Source organism: Chelonia mydas, chromosome 5 (assembly GCF_015237465.2).
Source record: "Chelonia mydas isolate rCheMyd1 chromosome 5, rCheMyd1.pri.v2, whole genome shotgun sequence".
NCBI classification, from domain to species: domain Eukaryota; kingdom Metazoa; phylum Chordata; order Testudines; family Cheloniidae; genus Chelonia; species Chelonia mydas.
The window spans coordinates 120,271,555-120,296,112 of record NC_051245.2 but is presented as its reverse complement, the minus strand read 5'-3'; the positions used below and the strand labels follow the sequence as shown (position 1 = coordinate 120,296,112).

At 44.4% G+C, this 24,558-nt stretch overlaps 1 long non-coding RNA gene across 1 annotated transcript; it reads left to right on the top strand.

The window, feature by feature from the left end:
• Positions 1-19,833: 19,833 nt before the first annotated feature.
• LOC122466094 lies at positions 19,834-24,312 on the top strand. The gene is made up of 3 exons (XR_006291354.1): positions 19,834-19,952; positions 21,830-21,942; positions 23,491-24,312. It is a non-coding gene; the product is annotated as an uncharacterized LOC122466094 (long non-coding RNA).
• Positions 24,313-24,558: the final 246 nt, after the last annotated feature.

Genomic DNA, 24,558 nt, shown 5'->3' with positions numbered 1-24,558 from the left:
CACAGCTAGAGGAGACCCTCTGTGCTTCTGGCCCACTGCCTTCTTATAAGGGCCAGCTGGGCCCTGATTAAGCCAGCCGCGGCCTGATTGGGGTGTGGCTTGACAAAGCCCTGGCTGGGATGATTTAATTGGGGATTGGTCCTGCTTTGAGCAAGGGGTTGGACTAGATGACCTCCCGAGGTCCCTTCCAACCCTGATATTCTATGATTCTATGATCCCAGCCAGGGCTTTGTCAAGCCTGACCTTAAAAACTTCTAAGGAAGGGGATTCCACCACCTCCCTAGGTAATGCATTCCAGTGTTTCACCACCCTCCTACTGAAAAAGCTTTTCCTAATATCCAACCTAAATCTCCCCCACTGCAACTTGAGACCATTACTCCTTGTTCTGTCATCTGCTACCATCGAGAACAGTCTAGATCCATCCTCTTTGGAACCACCTTTCAGGTAGTTGAAAGCAGCTATCAAATCCCCCCTCATTCTTCTCTTCTGTAGACTAAACAATCCCAGTTTCCTCAGCCTCTCCTCATAACTCATGTGTTCCAGTCCCCTAATGATTTTTGTTGCCCTCCGCTGGACTCTCTCCAATTTTTCCACATCCTTCTTGTAGTGTGGGGCCCAAAACTGGACACGGTACTCCAGATGAGGCCTCACCAATGTCGAATAGAGCGGAACGATCACGTCCCTCGATCTGCTGGCAGTGCCCCTACTTATACATCCCAAAATGCCATTGGGCTTCTTGGCAACAAGGACACACTGTTGACTCACTGTTGACTCATATCATACAGTCTTTGCTTTTTTAACTGCTAAGAAAACAAGCTCTGAACAGTAAAATGGATATATTGGAGAATACAGAAAAAAGTGGTGGTAATTAATTGCAGAGTGATTTCCTAGTATCACATGTCCTCCTGCATCTCTCCTCATTTTGCCTACCATTAGATTTTGTCTCCATACTCAGTGCTTGGAAATCCTGTGTGTGTTATACAGACACTCCTGTTGAGGATACTATGAACAGAGCTTGCTGGTCCATCTTATGTTTCAAGGGTTCCTTATTGGTATTTTCACCAACTATAAATCGGGTGCTGCTAAAAACTTTTTGCCTTAGTTTGGCTCCTTTATAGAAAGAAATTGAAATCATCATTCAATTTCTGTATCCAGAGCCCAGATACTATGGCAACGGGTGCAACTGGAAATGCCTAAAATAGATGGATAAGATTCTTAATAAGGTTTGTCAGAAATTGGGATTGTCTGAGGTTGTTTTGTGCCCAGCTGGATTAATTTAGGCTGTGGAGGATACTTTTACATTATCAGAGCGTTGGAGGTCACTAGAAATTTTCTTGCATCAAAAGGGGATGAGTTAGCTGATGGCCTGAATAAGAAAGCAGATTTGTCTGACAGTTGAGAGGGATTTATCATTTTCTTTTCATCTACAATGGTTAAAGTGGTACATTTCCTATTTGAATTTCCCCTTCTGATTCAAAGGCCGATTGTCAGGAATTCTCTGTGCACGTGGTTAGATTCCTGCAATTATGAGCTGTCCTTTAGCATGAGTTAGTTTGCACTTTCAGAGAATATGGGCTTAAGCTTAACGAACCTTAATGCACAGCAGAGAGAGCATAATATGGCAGGAAGTCTCACATGCACTCAGCAGGTGTACTGGCAATACCTGAAGGGCAATGAGAACTTCACATCCTACTCTGCATGATGAGCTAGGGACATTGTCAGCATCTTGTTTCATAGGCAACGGGGAGAACAGGATTGCCTGAGTGGTACAGAGAATCCTGTCATGGGGTACATTACACTTAAATCTGGGTGTATAATTCCTATCTTGAGAAGACATAGCTGCGCTAGCTCTCATTGGGCTAGCCCACTGAAAATAGATTGTAGCCACAGTGGGGCAACGGTGGTACGGGTTAGCCAATCCTCGTATGATCCCTCCAAGATCTTAGGCAGTACTTGGGCAGCTAACTCCTCCCACCACTCACGTGCTAGCTCACTCAGAGATAAGGAGAAATACCTGCCCTGAGCTGGGAATCAAACCCTCAGCTCCAAGTGTAGATATACCTTTAGATGTAGTGTCTTGCTCACATGCTCAGGGTAACACCGACCACTAGATTTGGGGTTGGAGTGGAATTTTCTGCCAGGTGAGATTGAAAAGGGACCTCGGAGGAGGCCGGAGGGAGAAAGAGTGTCACCTTCCTTTTCAGTGTGGGGTATGGATCACCTGAGCATGTCTCACTTAACCAATCCCCTGCCATTTGTAGAGGTCTCAGGCATTGGTAACACTTCAGCCTCTCCTGCCTGGGGTGGAGGAATGAAATGCTTGAGTCTAACTCAAGTCAGTGGGCTCAATATAGACCATTACATTTCACCCAGATACCCCTGTGATATACAGGAGGTCAGATTAGATGATCTATTGATCCCTTCTGGTCTTAAAACTATGAAACTAGTGCACATGGCTCCTAAGGCACAAGAAAGAGCATGTTGGGAGGACAGTGAGTGGACTGGTCAGTGGTACAGAAGCCATATCTCTGAAGCCTCTCCAATTTATCAGGAAACTTCTAGAACTGTGGGCACCAGAACTGGACACAGAATTGCAGTAGTGGTCACATCAGTGGCATATTTAAAGCTAAAAATAAACTCTACGCCTGTAGTGAATAGAAAACTCTTCTCTTCCTGGATCCAGCCTACTTATCAGCTGAGGGGAAGCACTTACCCTAAAGTGTACAGAGACCATAATATTTTGCACTTCCATGTCTCCTTTCCTCCAAGTGTCTCAAAGAACTTTCAAATATAAACTAAACCTACCTCTGCAGCAAATTAAATAGCAATAGAGAAGTGACTCATATAAGGTCATACAGTAAGTCAGTGATAGAAACTGGAACTCCTGAGTCCTGTGCTCTAACCAAGATGTAGCATTGACTTCAACGAGCTTTGGATCAGGCCTCGAATGCTTCCTGTGCTCCTGCAAGTACTTACTGATGACTGGGACTCCTTTGCACAAGGAACAAAGATTGTGCGGGGTAGTAGGCTCCTTGTAGGTTCTCCCTCCTACACTCTCACTTAAGATCTCATCACAATTTACGCCATCAATGGAAATTCAGCTGTCCTTCTGAATGGATCTCTATTCGTCTGGGAACATGGGTTACTTACTTCTAAAAGCTCAAGTTTGAATGTAGATATTAAGGGCATATATAGGAACAGTCTTCATTTAGCAGATAAAGCTGTGCAATGGAAAGGGGAAAAGTTCATCTTTCACATTTTTCTGGACCAAACCAAAACAGGGATCCAAAAATTGGTTGCCTCATTAAACCGGATGTAAAGAAAATGGAATATTTGTGTGAAGTTATCATTCATCCACTTATATTTGCTTAGAATCTACGACTACATAAGAATATGATAAATGTTTCCATCTTCCTTTGCTTTTAGACAGGATAATGCTGCTAAGCACACTGCTGCCCTAGTGGAAAATAGAATGTTTGACTATCTATTTGTCCCTTGGTTAGAAAATGGAAAACTAAAACAAATTTAACATGACAAATACGATAGGAAGCTAAAGTGCAAACAAATTACACTCATCTTCATCCCTCCAATCCTTAGAATCATAGAATATCAGCATTGGAAGGGACCTCAGGAGGTCATCCAGTCCAACCCCCTGCTCAAAGCAGGACCGATCCCCAGTTAAATCATCCCATCCAGGGCTTTGTCAAGCCTGACCTTAAAAACTTCTAAGGAAGGAGATTCCACCACCTCCCTAGGTAACGCATTTCAGTGCTTCACCACCCTCCTAGTGAAAAAGCTTTTCCTAATATCCAACCTAAATCTCCCCCACTGCAACTTGAGACCATTACTCCTTGTCCTGTCATCTGCTACCATTGAGAACAGTCTAGAGCCATCCTCTTTGGACCCCCCTTTCAGGTAGTTGAAAGCAGCTATCAAATCCCCCCTCATTCTTCTCTTCCACAGACTAAACATCCCCAGCTCCCTCAGCCTCTCCTCATAACTCATGTGTTCCAGTCCCCTAATCATTTTTGTTGCCCTCTGCTGGACTCTTTCCAATTTTTCCACATCCTTCTTGTAGTGCGGGGCCCAAAACTGAACACAGTACTCCAGATGAGGCCTCACCAGTGTCGAATAGAGGGGGATGATCCCATCCCTCGATCTGCTGGCAATGCCCCTACTTATACATCCCAAAATGCCATTGGCCTTCTTGGCAACAAGGACACACTGTTGACTCATATCCAGCTTCTCGTCCACTGTAACCCCTAGGTCCTTTTCTGCAGAACTGCTGCCGAGCCATTCGGTCCCTAGTCTGCATGGGATTCTTCCGTTCTAAGTGCAGGACTCTGCACTTGTCCTCGTTGAACCTCATCAGATTTCTTTTGGCCCAATCCTCCAATTTGTCTAGGTTCCTTTGTATCCTATCCCTACCCTCCAGTGTATCTACCTCTCCTCCCAGTTGTGTCATCTGCAGACTTGCTGAGGGTGCAATCCACACCATCCTACAGATCATTTATGAAGATATTGAACAAAACCGGCCCCAGGACCGACCCTTGGGGCACTCCACTTGATAGTTAAGGGTATAAGTTAGTAAAATTGTTTTAAAGAGAAAAGTAGCAACTCTTTGTTTCTGTGAGAGAAGAGACCAATTAAGTCATTGGTGAAAAGACAGGTGTAGAAGTTCTCTACTATTCTCCTCAAGAGCTTTGAAGACTCGGGCAGCTACAGTTAATATTACTCCCCACTAGGGAAACAAAAACACCAGTGCGATGAAGCAATGTGTCATTTAGTAACAAAATGTCCATAGAATTTCTTTAAGGATTTCTTGAGGATGAAGTATTAACCCAGAAGGGCACTCTAATTATAATCAAACTCTTTACCCAATATATCACACCACTACAAAGTTAGAGAGGGGAGAGGAAAGAACTACAGGATGCCTACTGTGTATGTGCAAGGGATATTCCTTCTACTGTGTGAACCTGGATGTATGAGATCATAACTAGGGCAGGTGGAGAATTGCTTGTTGAAAGCTGGTTTTTCAGTGAAAGAATTTTCATATAAACTTTCCTTGAAAACCTCTGATTTTTCATCAGAGACTCCTGAAAACTGGAAAGTTTTCATATTTGGGCAATTTTCAGCCAAAAAGATTACATTTTTCAGTTGCAAGTCTTTGGTATTCATAGAATCATAGAACTGGAAGGGACCTCGAGAGGTCATCTAGTCCAGTCCCCTGCACTCATGACAGGACTAAGTATTATCTAGACCATCCCTGACAGGTGTTTGTCTAACCTGCTCTTAAAAATCTCCAGTAATGGAGATTCCACAACCTCCCTAGTCAATTTATTCCAGTGCTTAACCACCCTGACAGTTAGGAAGTTTTTCCTAATGGCCAATCTAAATCTCCCTTGCTGCAATTTAAGCCCAGTGCTTCTTGTCCTATCCTCAGAGGTTAAAGGAGAAAATTTTTCTCCCTCCTCCTTCTAACAACCTTTTATGTACTTGAAAACTTATGTTCCCTCTCAGTCCTCTCTTCTCCAGACTAAACAAACCCATTTGTTTCCAATCTTCCCTCATAGGTCATGTTTTCTAGACCTTTAATCATTTTTGTTGCTCTTCTCTGGACTTTTTCCAATCTGTTCACATTTTTCCTGAAATGTGGTGCCCAGAACTGCACACGATACTCCAGTTGAGGCCTAATCAGCCTGGAGTAGAGCGGAAGAATTACTTCTCATGTCTTGCTTGCAACAGTCCTGCTGATACATCCCAGAATGATGGCTTGTTTGTTTTTTGCAATAGTGTTACACTGTTTCATATTCAGCTTGTGATCCGCTATGTCCCCCAGATCCATTTCTGTAGTATAATACTTCCTTCCTAAGCAGTCATTTCCCATTTTGTATGTTTGCTTTGATTACTGCAAACAGCAATGGAAAATCCCCCAACATTTTCCAAGAAAAAAAAAATTCCTGCCAGCTGTAACCACCAAAAGCAGCATGTCACATCAGTCCTGCAGGAGCATATGCAGCATTACTTGCTCCAGTGGTGTAAAAGGGCCGTAAAGCTGCCTTTACAGGCCAACAGAGGATTCCCCTAACATGGAGGGAGGGAAGAGCAGTGCAGAACCTTAATGAGTCCCATAAGCCAGAATGGCCTTTTGAGCAATAGCAGCCAGGTGCAACTAGAATAGTCCTGAGACAGTTGCATTGCTGGCTTAATCGTCCCCAATAAGCCCCAGAATCAGGGGGGCATTCACCTCCCTTTCCCCTCCCACCATCCTGGGATCCTACACTAAGCAGAGCTTCCCCAGAATCAAGAAAGGGGTCTCACCTCTCTAAATCAAGGTGTCACTAGCACCCAATACCCTCAGAGGACATGCAGTTAGGTCCAGACAGGATGAGGAAAAAAAGGATAATTTACCGATACTGAAAAACATTAGCTAACCCAATGAATGTTTCGTCCTGAATGTGCCTTGTGAAAGCATACTCTTTTTTTATGGTATATCACATGTCTATAGCGCTCTCGATCCTGAAGGAGACACAGCACTTTAGCTCGCAGCTTGATTATTGCAACTCATCTCTAGCAATGAAGCGTAACGGCCTGAAAACCCCGCAACTGTTCAGGAGTGCAGCAGCCTTTCTGCTTAGCAACACAAGTCGCCATGGCTACATCAGCCCAGAGCTCCTGCTCTCCACACTGGGACAGGTGCACCGGCCACTGCAGAAGTCATAGAACGTCACAGAATCCGTGACTTCCACGACCTCCATGACAAACTCACAGCCTTCATCAGGAGTGCAGAAGACAGAGCCTTCACAAGGGGTGGAGGAGCTAGAGGGGGGAATTTGCTTCTGCAAATCAGAGAGACTACTAACCTCACAGCATTCAGAGCTGAATGCAAAAACCCATATCTCTGGCTTTTCCACAGGGGGAAAAAGAGATTGTTTGTTGTAGCTTTTTTCACTAGTGAAATGCGGCATTCTCTGGAGTAGAACACAGCAGCTTCACACAACATTACACAAAAGCTTTTAAGGCAGGAAATAAAGACAAACACTCTATCTGAATTGAAGTTGCAGGGAAATTTGCTTAGGCAGAGTGTGCTTGAACCGATGTGGAATGACCAACTCTCCAGAGTTAACACGCTTGCTCTTGTAGGCACAATTATGGGATCTTTGATGATCACATTTTGGTTCTGATCCAATAGAGATTGTGGCTAGGATTCAGGAAGTTGGACCACCTTTTTGTTCTGGGTTTGTATAGTGCTTAACACAATGTGGTCTTGGCCAATGCAACATAAATACATACATAATAATTGCACATGTGTAACTTTAAGCCTGTGAATGTTAGAATGTTAAGCATGTTTCCTTAGATATTTTTAAGGTCAAGCTTGACAAAGCCCTGGCTGGGATGATTTAGTCGGGGATTGGTCCTGTTTTGAGCAGGGGGTTGCACTGGATGACCTCCTGAGGTCCCTTCCAACCCTGATATTCTATGAATCATCCAAATGACTTAAAATTGACTAAAATTATGTGAGTAAGGACAAGTACATTCCTATTTGGAGGTCTGTGCTGGGGTAATAAAATAGTACATTGTTTTTGTTTGTTTTTGCAAAGGCAGATAACTTTTCAACGACAGCTCAAATGTATATATTGTCTAAGCAAAATATTACTTTGGCCATAAAATGGAATCAGCAGTGCTGTTGTCTGCTGCTAGTCTGGTAAACTCATCTGGGGAAAACTGCCCCATTAACATGTCCATAAAGTCCCATCTCCCAGGGCTTATTTCATAGTACTTGTGACCATCATGCACAGCCCCCGACTCTTCCCCTTCCCACTTCCTCACTACTGCAGGAGGGAGATGATCTCTGAAATAATATTTCTGAATTTTTGAGAGCACTTAGAAATATGACACCACTGATATGTAAAAGTGAATGTGTTCTAATGGATGGACATCTCAAGAGAACTAGCCATCAGGACTGGGACTCCATAAGGAGGTGATACTCCAAAAGCTAAGTGAAAGTGACACTAACTACCAGTACAGCAGGGTGATAGCTATAGATATCCTTGAAAGGAAAAAAACCCACACCTGTCTGGGATCTGTGACCTGGACTCTGACCAGGGGAAAAGGAGACCACTTGGGAGCTGCCATGTAAGATTCTTCAGAAATCTTTCAGATGACCAGCCACAGAGAACGGTCATGTAAGAGTTTCAGATGCCTTAAGCAAGCCTTTAGATGCTATTGTGAATTCATGTCATTTCAGCCCAGGCACAAAATGTGATAATGAAAGTTATTTTACTCCTTTGTCAAAAGGAAGAGGAATGAGGAGTGAGTAGACTGTTGCCATTTTAGGGTGTCATGGGGTCCACTTACCCCTAGGGATACCTCCTCCTGGCCCACTCTGGGGATTAGCTCCTTCCAGGTGCTGTGCCTACCTCTGGTGGTCTCTCCAGCTATCTCTGAAACTCCAGCTGCTCCTTCTTCACAACTTGGCCCTCCAGCTAGGTCACTATGTGCGTTTCTCCCTTCCATGGTATCAAGATCTTTCAGGGCAAACTATCCCAGGCAGTCCACCTTCTGCTGCGTGGTCTGTGGTACTTCCCGAGCAGCTGCTCGGGGAACCTGTCTCACCTTCTCCTCCAGGATCCAGTCCAGAGGCCTGCTTAGTAGCAACCAAGGTCTGCCCTGTCCCATACCTTGCTGCTTTTCCCCTGAGCCTTTCTGGTTCTCCCTCCTCTCTGGGTTTGACAGGCCTCTATAATCCCAAATACACCTCCCTTCTCCCAGAAAATGGTTGCAGACTCCTTCCCTGAAGCCCCTCAGCCACTCTGAGCTACTGGGCTTTACACAGACTCCAGCTCCCTGGAGAGTTAATTGGCCCAGCTAGCCATCTTAACCCCTCCAGGGTTTCTGTGGTAGAGATACCCCATCACATAGGGCCTTAACCAAAGCCCATTGAAATCAAAGTTCCATTGACTTCAGCAGGCATCGGATCTAGCCCTTAAGATTTATAATTGGTTTAGGGCCAGATTAACAATGCTTTCCACATCTGTGTTTATTCTTCAAGGCAGGTTTGTATTTATACTGTGACAAAGTTCCTCCTCTGCCTTGGTGGGTCCTGCACTTATTGGCAGATTTGCTCTCCTCAGAGGTTCATGGCAGCCCTCAGTTTGGCCACTTTCGTGGCTCAAATCTGCCGTTCACTCAGTTAGCCTCATCACTGGCCAGCATGGGGAAAAGGAAGAAGAACAATCCCCGCAGTCTCTGCTGATCCACCTAATGGATCGGGGAACAGGCCAGAGACCTTCCCCTCTGTCCAGTTCAACTCCTCCGGTATCAAGTAGGGAGTTGGGGGAATGGAGGGATGGGGGGAACCCGGGCCCACCCTCTACTCCGGGTTCCAGCTCAGGGCCCTGTGGATTGCAGCTGTCTACAGTGGCTCCTGTAACAGCTGTGTGACAGCTAGAACTCCCTGGGCTACTTCCCCATGGCCTCCTCCCAACACCTTCTTTATCCTCACCACGGGACCTTCCTCCTGATATCTGATAATGCTTGTACTTCTCAGTCTTCCAGTAGTACGCCTTCTCACTCTCAGCTTCTTGCACTCTTGCTCCCAACTTCTCGCACGCACACCACAAACTGAAGTGAGCTCCTTTTTAAACCCAGGTGCCCTGATTAGCCTGCCTTAATTGATTCTACCAGCTTCTTGACAGGCTGCAAGTGTTCTAATCAGCCTGTCTGCCTTAATTGTTTCCAGAAAGTTTCTTATTGTTCTGGAACCTTCCCTGTCACCTTACCCAGGGAAAAGGGACCTACTTAACCTAGGGCTAATATATCTGCCTTCTATCACTCTCCTGTACCTGGATCCCAATAGGATCACTCTCCTGTAGCCATCTGGCCCAAAACTGTCACAATACCTACCTTTTATTTTATGACTCTCTATATATTGTTGTAAAATTGCCAATTAAATATTTTCCTCTGATTGGTTCTCAGAACCATTATCCACCCCAGACTCTTACTGGCACCTCAGAGGCTGGAAAAGTCAATGTTATTTGCAAGTCTGGGAAAACCATAAAATCCTGTGGGGTTACATCCCAATTCACAGTGTAATGAATTTATAAACTACAATATGCCTTTTCCCAGCATTGTATCTGCAGCCAAAAGTGTCCTGTTTTCATTATGCACAGAGACATAATACAATTTAAAGTCATTCCTTAGGCAAATAATCTCAGCAAATTCCCCTGCTGTTGATGAAACTATGGTAGGATTCAGTTCATTACAAGGAGAAATATTGTGTTTGTCCGCAGCATTCAGTCTGCACAGCGGAAAGAGGTTTCGTAAATGTGCTGCATTTGATGGGATTAGCTTGTACCACAGAACAAAATAAGATTTGTTTTTCTCCTTTTCTACCTAATCTATTCTGGTTCTGATGCAGATATCTGTGATTTGATTGCTTCTTCCCACGCTTGCTCATAGCCACAAGAATACAGCATGCTGCCTGTAGCTGAACGGGAAGAGGTCACCTTATGGCAAATGTTCGTGCCTGTTTTTATCTATCGGTGGGTAGGCCATAAAATTTAGTATTGCAATTATTAGATCTTGCGCAGTTGTTTTTGGTCCCTAGATACGACCCTCATTCTCAAAGCCCAAGACCAATTTATTTAATATGTCAGATTCATAACATGACTCTACCAATCAATAGATTGACATGTGGCCACCATAAACAAACTTCTAAATAAAATGATGAGTGAAGGCAACCCAAGAAAAGATTCATCACCTCCGTTTTCCAAACTGTTTGTAGTCAACATCTATCATGCTCTGCCGCATACTGAGGCAAAATTTGCAGTCTGTAGCAAATGTGGTTCATTTTCAGTCTTCTGTACAGAATTTCTATTCTTAAATGAAATGCATTTCATCAAGTCATCTGTGAACAAAATGAATTCTGTCAACATTCCAATTGCTTCAGTGGACAGAATGATTTTTTAAATCAACAAAAGGATAGTTTGTTGAGGCCTTTCTTTGAGCAAAGTAAAAGTGCAACATTAATGTTGTCTGCAAAATGGAAACAGAGGTTTGAGGTGGTCAGAGGAAGGGGCAGATGGAACTCGTTTAGGCAGAAAATGCCAATTTACTTGTTACCCTAGAACTATGATTTCAAAACAGCATTCTACCACTCACTAAGCATACTTCACTAATGAGCTGGATGGGCTTACATGCCTTCACTAACAGAGCTAAAGAGAAGCTCAGCTTTCATTTGCAACCAAAGTCAATATCCCATTTCCTTGCAAATACAGCTTTGAAAATATAAAGTGACGTGTACCAATATAAACTGATCCGTTAGAAAGGAACGTGTAGCTGGGGGTCTACTTCTGCATCAGCAAGCTGGGGTGAGTGGAAAGAACCCCATCCCCCACACACAGTTTTTTGGGGTCGGGGGAGAGAACCAGTTAAGAATGTTGCCACCCCTCCCCAAAAATCTTAAGGCGAGTCCTGTGCATAGAGGTGCAGTTGTGGTTGGCAGATATTGATTGCGTTTTGGAGAGAGACTGTCGGAAAAGGAGGCAAAAACAAGCAGAACTGATGGTCATACTTTCAGCCTTCCCTGGGCTGGACTCGATCTGGCCAAGGATGACTCAGGCAGTTGCTGTGGTACAGGTGTACCACCTGCTCCACACCACCACTCCGTCTTTCCATGGCAGCTGCTGTAAGGGGAATGCCATTTCCACAGCTTACACCAGCATGGCTAAGAGTACACCACAAGAGTCCATTTCCACCATTCAAACTGCTCTGCACCCTGCACGCAGCCGTTCCAGCAGCACACCAGGAAGGGGGGAAAAGGCAGGACCAAACTGCCGCGCTTAGTGAGAGTCTGCTGCAACTCCTCTGAGCAGCCCCAGGTCAGGCAGACCACGAGAGAATAATTCTTGCCATTGCAAACAAATCTCTAGGACATTTTTGGAGACAAAATAAAATCTGTTAGAGATCCCATTTCCTAACATTTTATTTAGCTTGCCTTTTACTGCTCTCCTTTGCACCCAAGTGAATACAGAATAGTTCCATTCATCTCAGTCACTCCAGATTTACAGTGGTGTAATGGAGAACAGATTTTTGAACCAACAGGCTTTAAACTTTACCAGGAGGGATCCCTTCTAAAGGAGAGAGTAGAAGAGTCCCCAGGCCCTTGATCCTTTGCATTTCATTTGCCAACAACCAACCATACATGCCAGTTGTAGAGAGGGAGCCTATAATGTGGGCATTTGTCCATATGTAACTGAACTGAGATGACTAAATTCATTCTGTATTAAATCCAATGGCCTTCAGATCTAATATACTACTGCTTCTTTGCCAAGTAGTAACAGATGGCAGGCCTTGCAAGGTCAGCTTCCCATTGCAAGAGAAATTAGTGATGCAGAGTGTGGGTATATACTTAGTACAACTTGGTTTGTTTAACTGTATATACCAGTCCTGGAACAGAGATGGTCACAAACAGCATTCTGACAATTGTCTCTTTCAAGAATTGCAGTCCAAACACCAAGGAGCCAATCTACCTCAAGAACTAATTGAGAGATTAAGGCAGAGCGTGAACTCCCTTGCTGCTTGCCAGAGCTCCCTTAAAGAATCTAAATCAGAAAGCCAAGCACAGTATTTTCTTCTAAAGTTAAACGCTTGCTTTCACGTGATAACAAGAATGTGTAAGACTATAACAGCACCATCTGATGATCCCTGCCATAACAATACTCAGAGGAGACCAGATTCTTCATTAACTCTGTTTGAACCCAGAGTAGCTTCATTAATTCCAGAGGGTTTATTTTGGATCTATACCGAGGTAACAGAGAGCAGAATGAAAAGTTTCAGAGTAGCAGCCGTGTTAGTCTGTATCTGCAAAAAGGAAAGGAGTACTTGTGGCACCTTAGAGACTAACAAATTTATTTGAGCATAAGCTTTCATGAGCTACAGCTCACTTCATCGGATGCATTCAGTGGAAAATACAGCAGGGGGATTTTATATACACAGAGAATATGAAAGAATGGGTGTTACCATACAGACTGTAACAAGAGTGATCAGGTAAGGTGAGCTATTACCAGCAGAGAGGAGAGAGAGAGAAAGAAAGAAAAATCTTTTGTCGTGGTAATCAAGGTGGGCCATTTCCAGCAGTTGACAAGAACATCTGAGGAACAGTAGGCGTGCGGGGGAAATAGTTTTACTTTGTGCAATGACACATCCACTCCCAGGCTTTATTCAAGCCTAATGTAATGGTATCCCATTTGCAAATTAATTCCAATTCAGCAGTCTCTCGTTGGAGTCTGTTTTTGACGTTTTTTTGTTGAAGAATTGCCACTTATAGGTCTGTAATCGAGTGACCAGAGAGATTGAAGTGTTCTCTGACTGGTTTTTGAATGTTATAATTCTTGACATCTGATTTGTGTCCATTTATTCTTTTACATAGAGACTGTCCTGTTTGGCCAATGTACATGGCAGAGGGGCATTGCTGGCACATGATGGCATATATCACATTGGTAGATGTGCAGGTGAACAAGCCTCTGATGTGTCCCATCAGTGCATCTAGGCCACAGTCCTATAAAGATTTATGCATGTGCTTAACTTCAAGCATAGGAGTCACATCATTGAATTCATTGAGTTAAGGTTGTGCACAAATCTTTGCAGAATCAGAGCCTAAAAGTGACCATGCCAGAGCTTTTGGAGAAGATCCATGTGTAATTTATCAATTCCATTTGCAAGAGGTTTTCATGATTTGTTACTATCCTCTACTACAGGAGAAAGCAATCTTGTCCTTGGTCTTCCTCCTTATAACAGCCATAGTATAACACCTCCAAACCCAGGCAGGCTGCTCCTATTCCCATTGAACTAAATGGCCCATATCACATAGACCTTAATGGAAGCAGGATCAGGCTGATAATTTTGTATGTAGTTGGTAAAATCTGAAATATTTCCAAATTTGAGCTAATGCACACTGGATCAGACATTACAAAAAATAAATAAATAAGGAAGTGTGTCAGTGATGTGAGGAATCTTTGGTTTTGGGTAGGAACAGTTTATGACCGATCAGATTCTGTCATGCTTGCTGATGCTGAGCAGTACCTCACTTCGCAAGCAGCAATTGAAGTTAGTGTGGTCTAGTGGACAGGGCATGGGATAGGGACTCAGTAGATCTGGATTCTATTCATGGCTCTGCCGTTGACCTGCTGCGTCATCTTGAGCAAATCACTTTACTTTTCTGTGCATTTCCTCTCCCCGGCATCCTCGGTCTGTCTTGGTTATTTGGACTGTAAGCTCTTTAGGGCAAGGACTGTCCCTTACCACTTGTACGTACAGCACCTAGCACAATGAGGTCCTGATCTTGGCTGGGGCTTCTAGGCACCACTGTTATTTAAGTAATAGCTATCATTAATAGCACTCAGAGAGCACATGATTGTTCAGCGGGAGCAAAGCCACCATAACCTAGCCCCAAATGAGAACGCAGGATTTGCCATAGTTGCAGCGTCAGGATTAAGCTGTATTAGCAGAACTGTGCAGGGAGGAGAAACATATAAAGCAGCATCCCGCACTGTTGCTGCCTCATTTTCATAAGATCTAAATTCACTCAAGTTTTAGTTTCAAGAGAAAAACAGAGTGAGAAATTGACTGTGCAGAGACAAATAGAAAACCTCAGAGTTCTTAATCACTGGAAGAGATTTCTGCAAGACCTACTTCATTTGCTACGGTTTAGAAGTTCTTCCTCTCAGCAGGTGAGGTACAGTTCCTGGTGCTATTTTAATACTACCAGGTTAGGAGTTAATACGTCTTTAAGATTTCCTAAAACTAGATTTTCCTTGTATGTTGCTTTACATAATGGTAAAGCGGGCTAAACAAGTGTGTGACCTAGATTATCTGTATTTCTGCATTCAAGGAGATGAAAGCAATCCTATAGAAACATGTTGCAGCAACCAAACTAAAAAGGTGAAGGCTGGAGAAATTTTCTGGGTTCAGCTGGCTGCTAATTTTAACAATAAGGGAGGCGCTGTGCATAAGTTGAATTCAACACTACAATATGCGTCTGAATGCACTTGTTTAAGGGGATGGTAGCTGGTGTCTAGGAAGAGGATTCAGGACAAAGCTAGAGCATTGGAAAGCTAACACTGGAAGAAGTTGATCATAAATCCCCATTCGCATGGGTGCCTTACTTGTCGAAATACAGAACAGTTTTGCTTTTACTTATATATGAGACAAATCTCGCTCATTGTAACAGGGTTCTCTGCTCACCCTCAGGTACCTCCTTGCGGCTGTGTCTGGGGAATAGTGCCTCCTACTTGACACCCTTTTCTGTCTGGCATTCATGCTGCAGCCCCTCTCACACTCCAGTAATTGTAGTGTTTCCTCTTCCTGTCTCAGCCCTCTGGCCCGCTCACTATAGTTTTCCCCTTCCAGGCTATCAAAGTTTCACCAGACTGGCTGTCTGGGTATCATTCCTGGCAGTCCTCTAATTCAAAGCAATGCCACTTCCCCAGCAGCTGGTATGGGAACCCTGGTCCTCCCATCACTTCAGGTTCTAGCTCAGATACCTTGAATTAGCAGCCAAGGTCTGCACCATCTCAAACCTTGCTGCCATTTCCTTACTCTGCTTCTATCACGCTTCCTCCTCCACCATATCTCTGGCTATATCCTTCCCTCAGGGCCAGGATCCCAGAGCTTCTACTCTCCCCATGGGCTTTCCCCTTTCCTTTTGTAAACCCAGAGAATGATTGCACGCTTCTACACTGTAGCCCTTTTCCTTGCTTTAAACCAGCCCTGCCTGCTTCTGCTCAGCTGGGCTCCATCCTCAATTAGGGATTTCTTATCAAGCTTAACTCTCCTTCAGGTGAGGCCTATCAGGTTAAATGCTCCACCCCAGACTCATGAGCCCTTTTTCTAGGCTATCATGGGGGTGAACACCCCATCACCATCATATCATGTGAGTTATCTCAATGAAGTGAACAGCACTATAAAAATAATATACAGGGGGTACCTTTTTAAAAAGTGCCTAAGTTACTTAGGAGTCTAATCTCATTGCAAGTCCATGGGAGTTAGGCTCCTAAATCACTTAACCCCTTATACATTTTTCTTTTTTACCCTAACTGTCTCTGTGGGTTCTGAACGGGCTCCATTCCACACTACAGATAGGTTAAATTTTTCAGCTTACATTCTTTTATAGTGGAAAAAAAATTACGAAGTCATGTTTGGTTTGCTGAATTGATTTGATTGGGGGAGGAATCCAGAAGTTTCATTGTTGTTGTTTTGAAACAACTTTTCATTTCAACATTTTCTTACATTTTATTAAACACACGCAACAATATTTTAAAAATGGTTAAAATCTAAAAAGTGTTTCAGTTTTGTCCAAACAAAACATTTTGTTCATCCTTAAACAATTTTTCTTCAACTTTTTGAGTTGCCAAGAGTTTCATTTTTGGTTTGAAAACAAAAGGAATTCATTTGTATCCTATTTTTCAGAATTGCTAGCAAACCAAAAAGTTATTTGCATAGATCTACTCTGCAAAAACAATAGACTTCCATGCATCCAATTAGAGCTAGATTTTCTGAAGAGTCAGCACACATTCAGGTCCCAATTTTCAAAGCAGCTCAACATACTGGGTGCATAATGGATGCTGAGTGTCAGAGGAGTGGCCATGTTAGTCTATATCCACACAAACAACAAAGAGTCCGGTGGCACCTTAAAGACCAAAAGATTTATTTAGGCATAAGCTTTCGTGGGTAAGAAATCCACTTCTTCAGATGCATCCATCCCTTTGATCATCTTTGTTGTTTACCTCTGGATCCTTTCCAGTTTCTCTACATCCTTTCTATACATTGGTGACCAAAATTGGACACAGTACTCCAGCTGAGGCCTAACGAGCACCAAGTGGAGTGGTACTGTCACCTCCCAGGACTTTCATGCTATGCCTCTGTTAATGCAAACTAAAATTGCACTTGCTTTTTTTGCAACAGCATCCCATTGTTGACTCATGTGGACACTGTGATCCACCACAACTCCCAGATCCTTCCCAGCAGTGCTGCTGCCAAGCCAATTATCCCCCATTCTGTATTTGTGCATTTGATTTTTCTTCCCTATTTGTCTCTGTTGAATTTCATTGCTTTCCATAGCTGAGTTATCCAATTTATCAAGATCCCTCTGAATTTTAGTTCTATCTTCCAAAGTGTTAGCAACCTCCCCAGCTTTGTGTCCTCTGCCAATCTGATGAGCAGGCTCTCTATACCTACCCTCATTGTGTTAAACTCTGGACTCAGAACAGATCCCTGTGGAACCCCACTTGTCAGATCTCCCTCTAATCTGACATCATTCCATTAATAGTTACTCTTTGCAGTTGTTTAACCAATTTGGTGTCAATTTAATGGTTGTTCTACCAAGCCCAGATTTGTCCAGCTTATTTATCAGACTGTCTTATGGGACTGTATCAAAAGCCTTGCTGAAGTCCACCACATTTCCCCCTATCCACCAAACCAGTTACTCTGTCAAAGAAGGAAATCAAGCTGGTTTGGCATGACTTGTTCTTAATAAATCCACGCTGGCTGCTAGTGACCACTCTTTCATTCTCCAGGCATATGCAAATTGAATGTTTTATACCCAGATATCGAACTCAGGCTGATTGGTCTATAGTTCCTCGATTCCTCCTTTTCCCCCTTTTAAAAAACAGGCACTTCATTAACCCTTCTCCAGTTTTCCAGGATCTCTCCTGCCATCCATGAGTTTGCAAATATTATTGCCAGTGGCTCCAAGATTTCTTCAGCTAATTCCTTCAGTATTGCTCGGTGAATAGCATCAGGCCCTACTGATTTGAATTCACTATTGGTCAGAACATCTGACATGTTCTTTACTTATTCTGGTCTGCATCCCTTCCCCTTTGTTGTCTATGGTAACTTTGCTAGTCATCTAGTCACGTGTTATTTTTTGTGAGAAGACTGAAGCAAAGTAGGCATTGAGCAGCTCTGCCTTCCTATCATCTTCCGTTACCAACTCACCTTCTCCATTGAGCAGCAGATCTACAATGTCCTTGATCTTTCTTTTTTGTCTGACATATTTGAAGAACCACTTCTAGTTGTCTCTAACGCTTCTTGCCATCTATAACTCATTCTTTGCCTTGGCTGTCCTGATTTTGTCCCCTCACACTCGTGCTATTCCCATGTGTGCGACAAGCCCCTCCTTCCATTTCCGGTATGTATTTTTGGATTTTTGATAGCTAAAAAGCTCCTTGTGCAGCCACATTCATAGAATCTCAGGGTTGGAAGGGACGTCAGGAGATCATCTTGTCCAACCCCCTGCTCAAAGCAGGACCAATCCTCAATTTTTGTCCCAGAGCCTTAAATGGCCCCCTCCAGGATTGAACTCAGAACCCTGGGTTTAGCAGGCCAATGCTCAAACCACTGAGCTATCCCTCCCCCCATAGGTCTCTTATGGCTCTTCTTATCTTTCTTCTACATCGGAATAGCTTGATGTTGAGCCTCTAACATTACATCTTTTAAGAACCGCCAGCCCCTTCAACTCCTTTTCTTTCTAATTGGTCTTTTCATGGGACCTTGCCTGCTATTTCTTTGAATCATTTGACATCCACCTTTCTGAAGTCCAGTGTCCTTATTTTGCTGTTCTCATGTCCTCCTTTCCATAGGGTCTTGAATTCTATCCCATCAAAATCACTTATCAAAACAAATTTCATTATGGGCAACTGTAATAACCTCTCCCCCCGTGTCCACCATCAAAAGGAGTCTGAACACTGAACCTTTAGCATTGCAATACAGAGAGCTACCACTGTAGCTACAGGACTATCTACAGAAGGGTTCGTCTTACAGCATTCTGCTGTGATATCTGCTGCTAGCTTAGTACAGGTGACATTGTCTGAGTTTTGCCTCTTGTGGCAGGAGAAAAGTCCTAGCAAGTTGAGGCACGTGTTCCTGAAGGAAAAAAGATTGCATAAGACGACATGCAAAAATAGGCACTTAAGTGACTTTTCAAAATGGGACTTAAGGCACTTAATTTCCTGAATGATCTTTGAAAATGGGATCTTGAGTGCCTAAGTCCCTTAGAAACAAACTCTGACTATAGGCTTAAGGTATCATGGTTCATGTGTAACTGTTCCAGAGTTCAAGGGAACATATTTTCCCCCCATCAGGCTATGATTAACTCACACTGAGGCCACTGTGAAAAGCGGTAATGGTGCTGAATGCTATGGGACCTGTCAACAGGCCAAGATGTAGGTATGTAAATAAGTGGTGCTTCCTCAGCTAGGCGAAGTATGTAACCCACACACCTTCTGGGTGTGGTGTTCTGTCTAATCTAGTGGCACCAAGACCACTTGTAACACCGACAGACCCCGGTCATGGGTGGGCGGGATTGAACCAGGGACCTCTGGAGCTTAGTGCACGAGCCTCTACAGTATGAGCTAAAAGCCAAGTGCTTGTTAGGTAAGGCTGTAGAGCAGACTCATTTAATTGTAAGTGGTCTCGGTGCCACTAGATGGGACAGAACACCACACCCAGGAGGTGTGTGGGTTACACATGCATTCTAAATACAATGCTTATACACAACTACAGATGAAAATGTTGCTTTTGCCTGAACTGGAACCAGCCTCTCTTTTGCACATTGATGTACAAGTCATAAAAATTCTCCTAACCAGTATTTTTTTTTCCAGGTTCAACAAAACAGGGTGTTTAAAACAGCCAGATGAAATACCGTATTGTAAATCTTAATGTTTCGGCTGTTTCCAAATGCTCTTTGTCCTTTATCAACAGAATTGCCTACAAATCCCTTATTTACAGAATGGCTCAGGTATAATTTATTAATACAAAGGAGGGCTATGCACTTCAAATTGATTGAAAGGGGAGATTCTGTTCCGTGAAACAGCATTGTACGTGGCCCATCCATTCACAAAACACCCTGGAGGAGCCATGGCTACTGAGGAGGAGCGGCGAGATAAATTCTTGTAAGTAGCATCCTGAAAGAGCGGTTTGTGTTGTCAAAAGCAGCTGTATTGGTATCGATCATCCCAATCACACTACCATTACATCAGTTTGTAAGATTTAATCTGCATCGGCGTTATGAACTGCCATTCAGAAGGCTCATTCGGTGTGTTGCGCTGTGAAATATGAAAGGCAGAAAATAGTTTTTTCAATTATACTTAAGTAGGAGGTACAAGATGCGATGGGCCGCATTCCCATTTAGGAGAAGGCTACTTGACTCCATTCTGGCAGTAAATTACATTTACACCCATTTTAAGGACCCATTACACTGCCAAATTGGTGTGAAGTGTCCTTAGGGTAAATGAGAAGGAGGCCCTCCTGTGCTGAGCTGGTAACATTTTACACTCAACTCTGTGTAAATGACTACACAGGTTGCTGAGCAATGGAGAATAAGGCCCATTCATTTTAGCCATTGCAGTTGTTCCTTGGATATAGGCCAAGCAGCTCCAGCCAAATGTGATAGTTGGGTCTCATTAAATCGCTTTCAGTTGGAACACTGGAGAAAATGTTAATTTAAAAAGCTCACACAAAACAAAACTATGAATTACAAGTAATTTTTTATCTGAAGCCTCATTAGAGCTAGGGCAAATTCGAGTCTGCTGACACCAGCCATACTTATGATATTGTCCTTGTGAGTACAAACATGAACAATGAAAGCGCGACCCCTGTTACGTAGGTCAAGCCCACAGACGGAAAGTCTACCATGTCATTAAACTGATGTACACTAACCATAAGCAACACAGTTCTTCATCCTCAGCAAGGAATTTCCCTTGCGGGGACATTATTAACATACATAGCCCTTCTTTATGACCCTTGTTAAAATGGCACTTAGACAAATCTGTCCTACATCCACCTACTGTATCCTTGGTTGCCTTTTTGTTGCGTTTGTAAGAAACAAAACAAAAAATATATTTAGGGACATTTTGTTCTGTACTACTAACAACATACACCTCTACCCCAATATAACGCGACCCGATATAACACAAATTTGGATATAACGCGGTAAAGCAGCGCTCTAGAGGGTGAGGCTGCGCTCTCCAGCGGATCAGCGTGTCAGTTTGTCTGGCTCCGACACATTGCTCTGAGCGGCGTGTTAAGGGTGCCGGGCCGGAGCCGAGGGGTTGAGTAAGGGGCAGAGGGTCTCGGGGGGCAGTCAGGGGAGAGGGAGCAGTGGGGGTTGAATGGTTTGGAGGTTCTGGGGGCAGGGCAGTCAGGGGGCAGGGAATGGGGGCGTTGGATAGGGCGTGGGAGTCCCAGGGGGCCTGTCAGGGGGCAGGGACATGGATAGGGGTCAGGGCAGTCAGGGGACAGGGGGGTTGGGTAGGGGGTGGGGTCCTGGGGGTGATTAGGGATGGGGGGGTCTCTGGAGGGGGTAGTCAGGGGACAAGGAGCAGGGGGGGTTGGATGGGTCGGGCGTTCTGAGGGGTCAGTCAGGGGGGCGGGAACTGACTATTAATAACAGAAATGCTCAAGGCCAAAGCAAGTTTGGTATAATTTGGTTTCACCTCTAATGCGGTAAGATTTTTTGGCTCCCGAGGACTGCGTTATATCGGGGTAGAGGTGTACCACCAATGCACTGAATTCCTAAATATGTTTTTATTTAGCTCTTAACATTGCAGAGTATGAGGGACCCGGGGAGCTCTGGTTTATTTAATATCTTGACCTTTCATGTGTACATCCTACCCTCAAATACCTCCTTTACAACTGTAATGATCACTCTTTGGGCATTTGATTGTGAAGGGAGGCTTCCATTTGTTTAAAAACACAGTGCTGTTTCCTATAATGTTAGACATAGAGCATAAAATTTGAAAAAAAAATGCTTAAGAATAATAACTTGCAGTTCTCTAGCATCCTGTGTCTGAGGATCACAACGAGCTTTGCACATAATTATGGCTGCGAGTCTGTCACAGAGTCTGTGACTTTCCGGGACCTCCATGACTTCTGCAGTGGCAGGTGCGTCTGGCCCAGGCTGCTGCTGGGGCAGTCTGGGGCTACCATGCTCCCCCCGCCCCCGGCAGCAGCAGGAGTTTGGGTGTGGGAGGGGGCTCAGGACTCTGGCTGGCGCTTACCTCTGGGGGGCTCCCGGCATGTCTGGCTACGAGGCGGATGCAAAGCCAGTCGGTCCGCGTGCTGCCCCTGCCTGTACGTGCTGCCCCTGCAACTCCCATTGGCTGTGGTTCCAGGCCAATAGGAGCTGCGGAGGGGGAGCTCAGGGCGGGGGCAGTGCGTGAAGCCCCCCTGGCTGCGCCTCCGCAAGGACATGCTGACCTCTTCCGGGAGCTGCGCAGAGCTGGGTAGGGAGCCTGCCAGCCCTCCTCTCCACCCCTCCATCATCCATGGTGATCACTGGCTCTGGGCTGCTCCCCCAGTCACCCCCCAGAGTATCCAAGTTTTAGTTAGGGGTATATAGTACAAGTCATGGACAGGTCACTGGCCGTGAATTTTTGTTTACTGCCTGTGACCTGTCCATGACTTTTACTAAAAATACCCATGACTAAAACGCAACCTTACACATTATAAATTAAGCCTCACAGACCCCTCATGAAGTAGGTAAATATCATCTTTCCCCTTTTAAACATAGGGAAAAGGAGGAACAGAAAGGCCCGTGATACTGCAGGCTATTTTGTCCATTTGAAATAATGGGTCATTCAGCAAGCCTTAGACATAGGCATTGGACACAGGTCTCCTGAGTCCCAGGTCCATCACTAACACTACAGGATGCTACCTGGCTTTAGTTCCATTTACTGAAAGCATCATTCTCGGGGCCCTTCTGCCAATGCCAGCAACAGGAGCGGGGTTCAGTGTTTAGGGGATCCTTCTCTAAAGAAAATAAAATTCTGGCTCAGGCCCCCCACCCACAGTTATAGGCTTGCTTCTGGTCTGGAAAATGTAAATAAAACCTCCCTGGTCACCCTTGCAGGGGTTTGCCCTCTCCCTCAGTCGCAGGCAACATGGAACATAAGGATTTTGGGAGAAAGCAGTCAAGAGAAATATGAAAACCTAGTATATATATTTACACAGAGGACACTGAGCCACCCCAATCAATCAGTACATCCGGAGTTTAGTCAGCGCCTTCGCCGAGCCCAAAATAATAAGGGTCCAGTTGATGAAAGGTTAGAACTTGTCATGCTAACACAAACCCCACCCCACTCCACCCCACTCATGGATTAGGTTATACTCAGTATAGCCCTGGGGTGGCTCTCCTCCACCAGTCTGCCCAAATCCAGGAAGAGCTGTTCTGCCAGGTTCCACACTGTCTGGTTCAGTTTAGCTAGCTTCCACGGGTCAGAGGGGATGGGGTGCTACAAAGCCCTCTCTGCACGGTCAGCCATTGCTGCGGATTCAGCTCTGCTCCATTGTTACTATGGGTGTTCCATTCAGGTCAGTCCTACAGCTGACACTGCTTCAGTCCCGTAGGTTCCTCTATATACGCCACAGGTGGGGAACCAAAGGCAGACCTGGAGTCTTGAACAGAATCCACCGTTTTTTTGTTTTTTTTAGGATAGGAGGAGTCCTCCTTCAAGAAACCACCTGCTGAGGCAAAGCTTCATTACCCAACCAAACCTCCATCACTCATACCCGTAGGGTGACCCCTCACCAGGCATATCCTGCACAATTCCTATGACTAACCAAAACAAGACTCAGTACGGGGAATTATGGGTCAACATTATAATTTATGTAAGTGAAGTTGGCCCCAGTTGGCTTTTCCCCTGCTTCCCAGGAGAGGGAGAGAAGAGCTCCATCTCTACGTCATCTCGCCCTAGGGCTTGCGCTGTCTTTGTTACCCCAAGATATCATGCTGACAGATGTTTATCATTATTTTAAATGGTAAAATGTTTTGTAGCAGCATCACAATTACAATACATCCATCATTTAGGTGGCGCTTCCTATCTTCAAAGCATCGTGTGAATGTTCATAGCTGAGTTTTGCCTCATCAAGCAGTGCTGGGAGGTTAACCACCCCAGCAGAGGCAGCTGAAGGCATTAGGCCTTTGCCCTCAGGAAGGCATCATTGCCTTACACTGAAGAGTCAAAGGGAAGTGGCTTTTACTACAAATGTGTAGCGGGTGAGCCATCTTGGTTCGGAGGGAGGTAAGACCATGGTGCCACCCACAGGTGGGGAACCAAAGGCAGATCCTGGAGTCTTGAACAGAATCGTACTTCTGAGGCACTATCAATGCCAAAACAATAGCCACTGGAGGTGAATGGAAAATAGAAATCCACTCTGGGATGAAATTTTAAGCGGTGTGAAATTTTACATGGAAGGGATGGTCTCTAAAAATTCCATTTTGAGGGCACTTAAAAGAATTTTTCAGCTTGTCAGCTACCCACCTGGAAGGTTCTTATACCTTTCACTTTCTGCCTGCATTTCAAATTTCCTGACGGAAAATAAAATCTATTTTTCAACAAATATTGAAATTTATCTGCAGAAAATTTCAATTTTATGAACAGTGCACCTTACCTTGGAAAACCATGAAATGAGAGGCAGTATGTCCTTGTGGATAAAGCACTGGGCTAGGATACAGGTGATTTAGGCTCTAATTCCAGCTCTGTCACTGGCCTGCTCGGT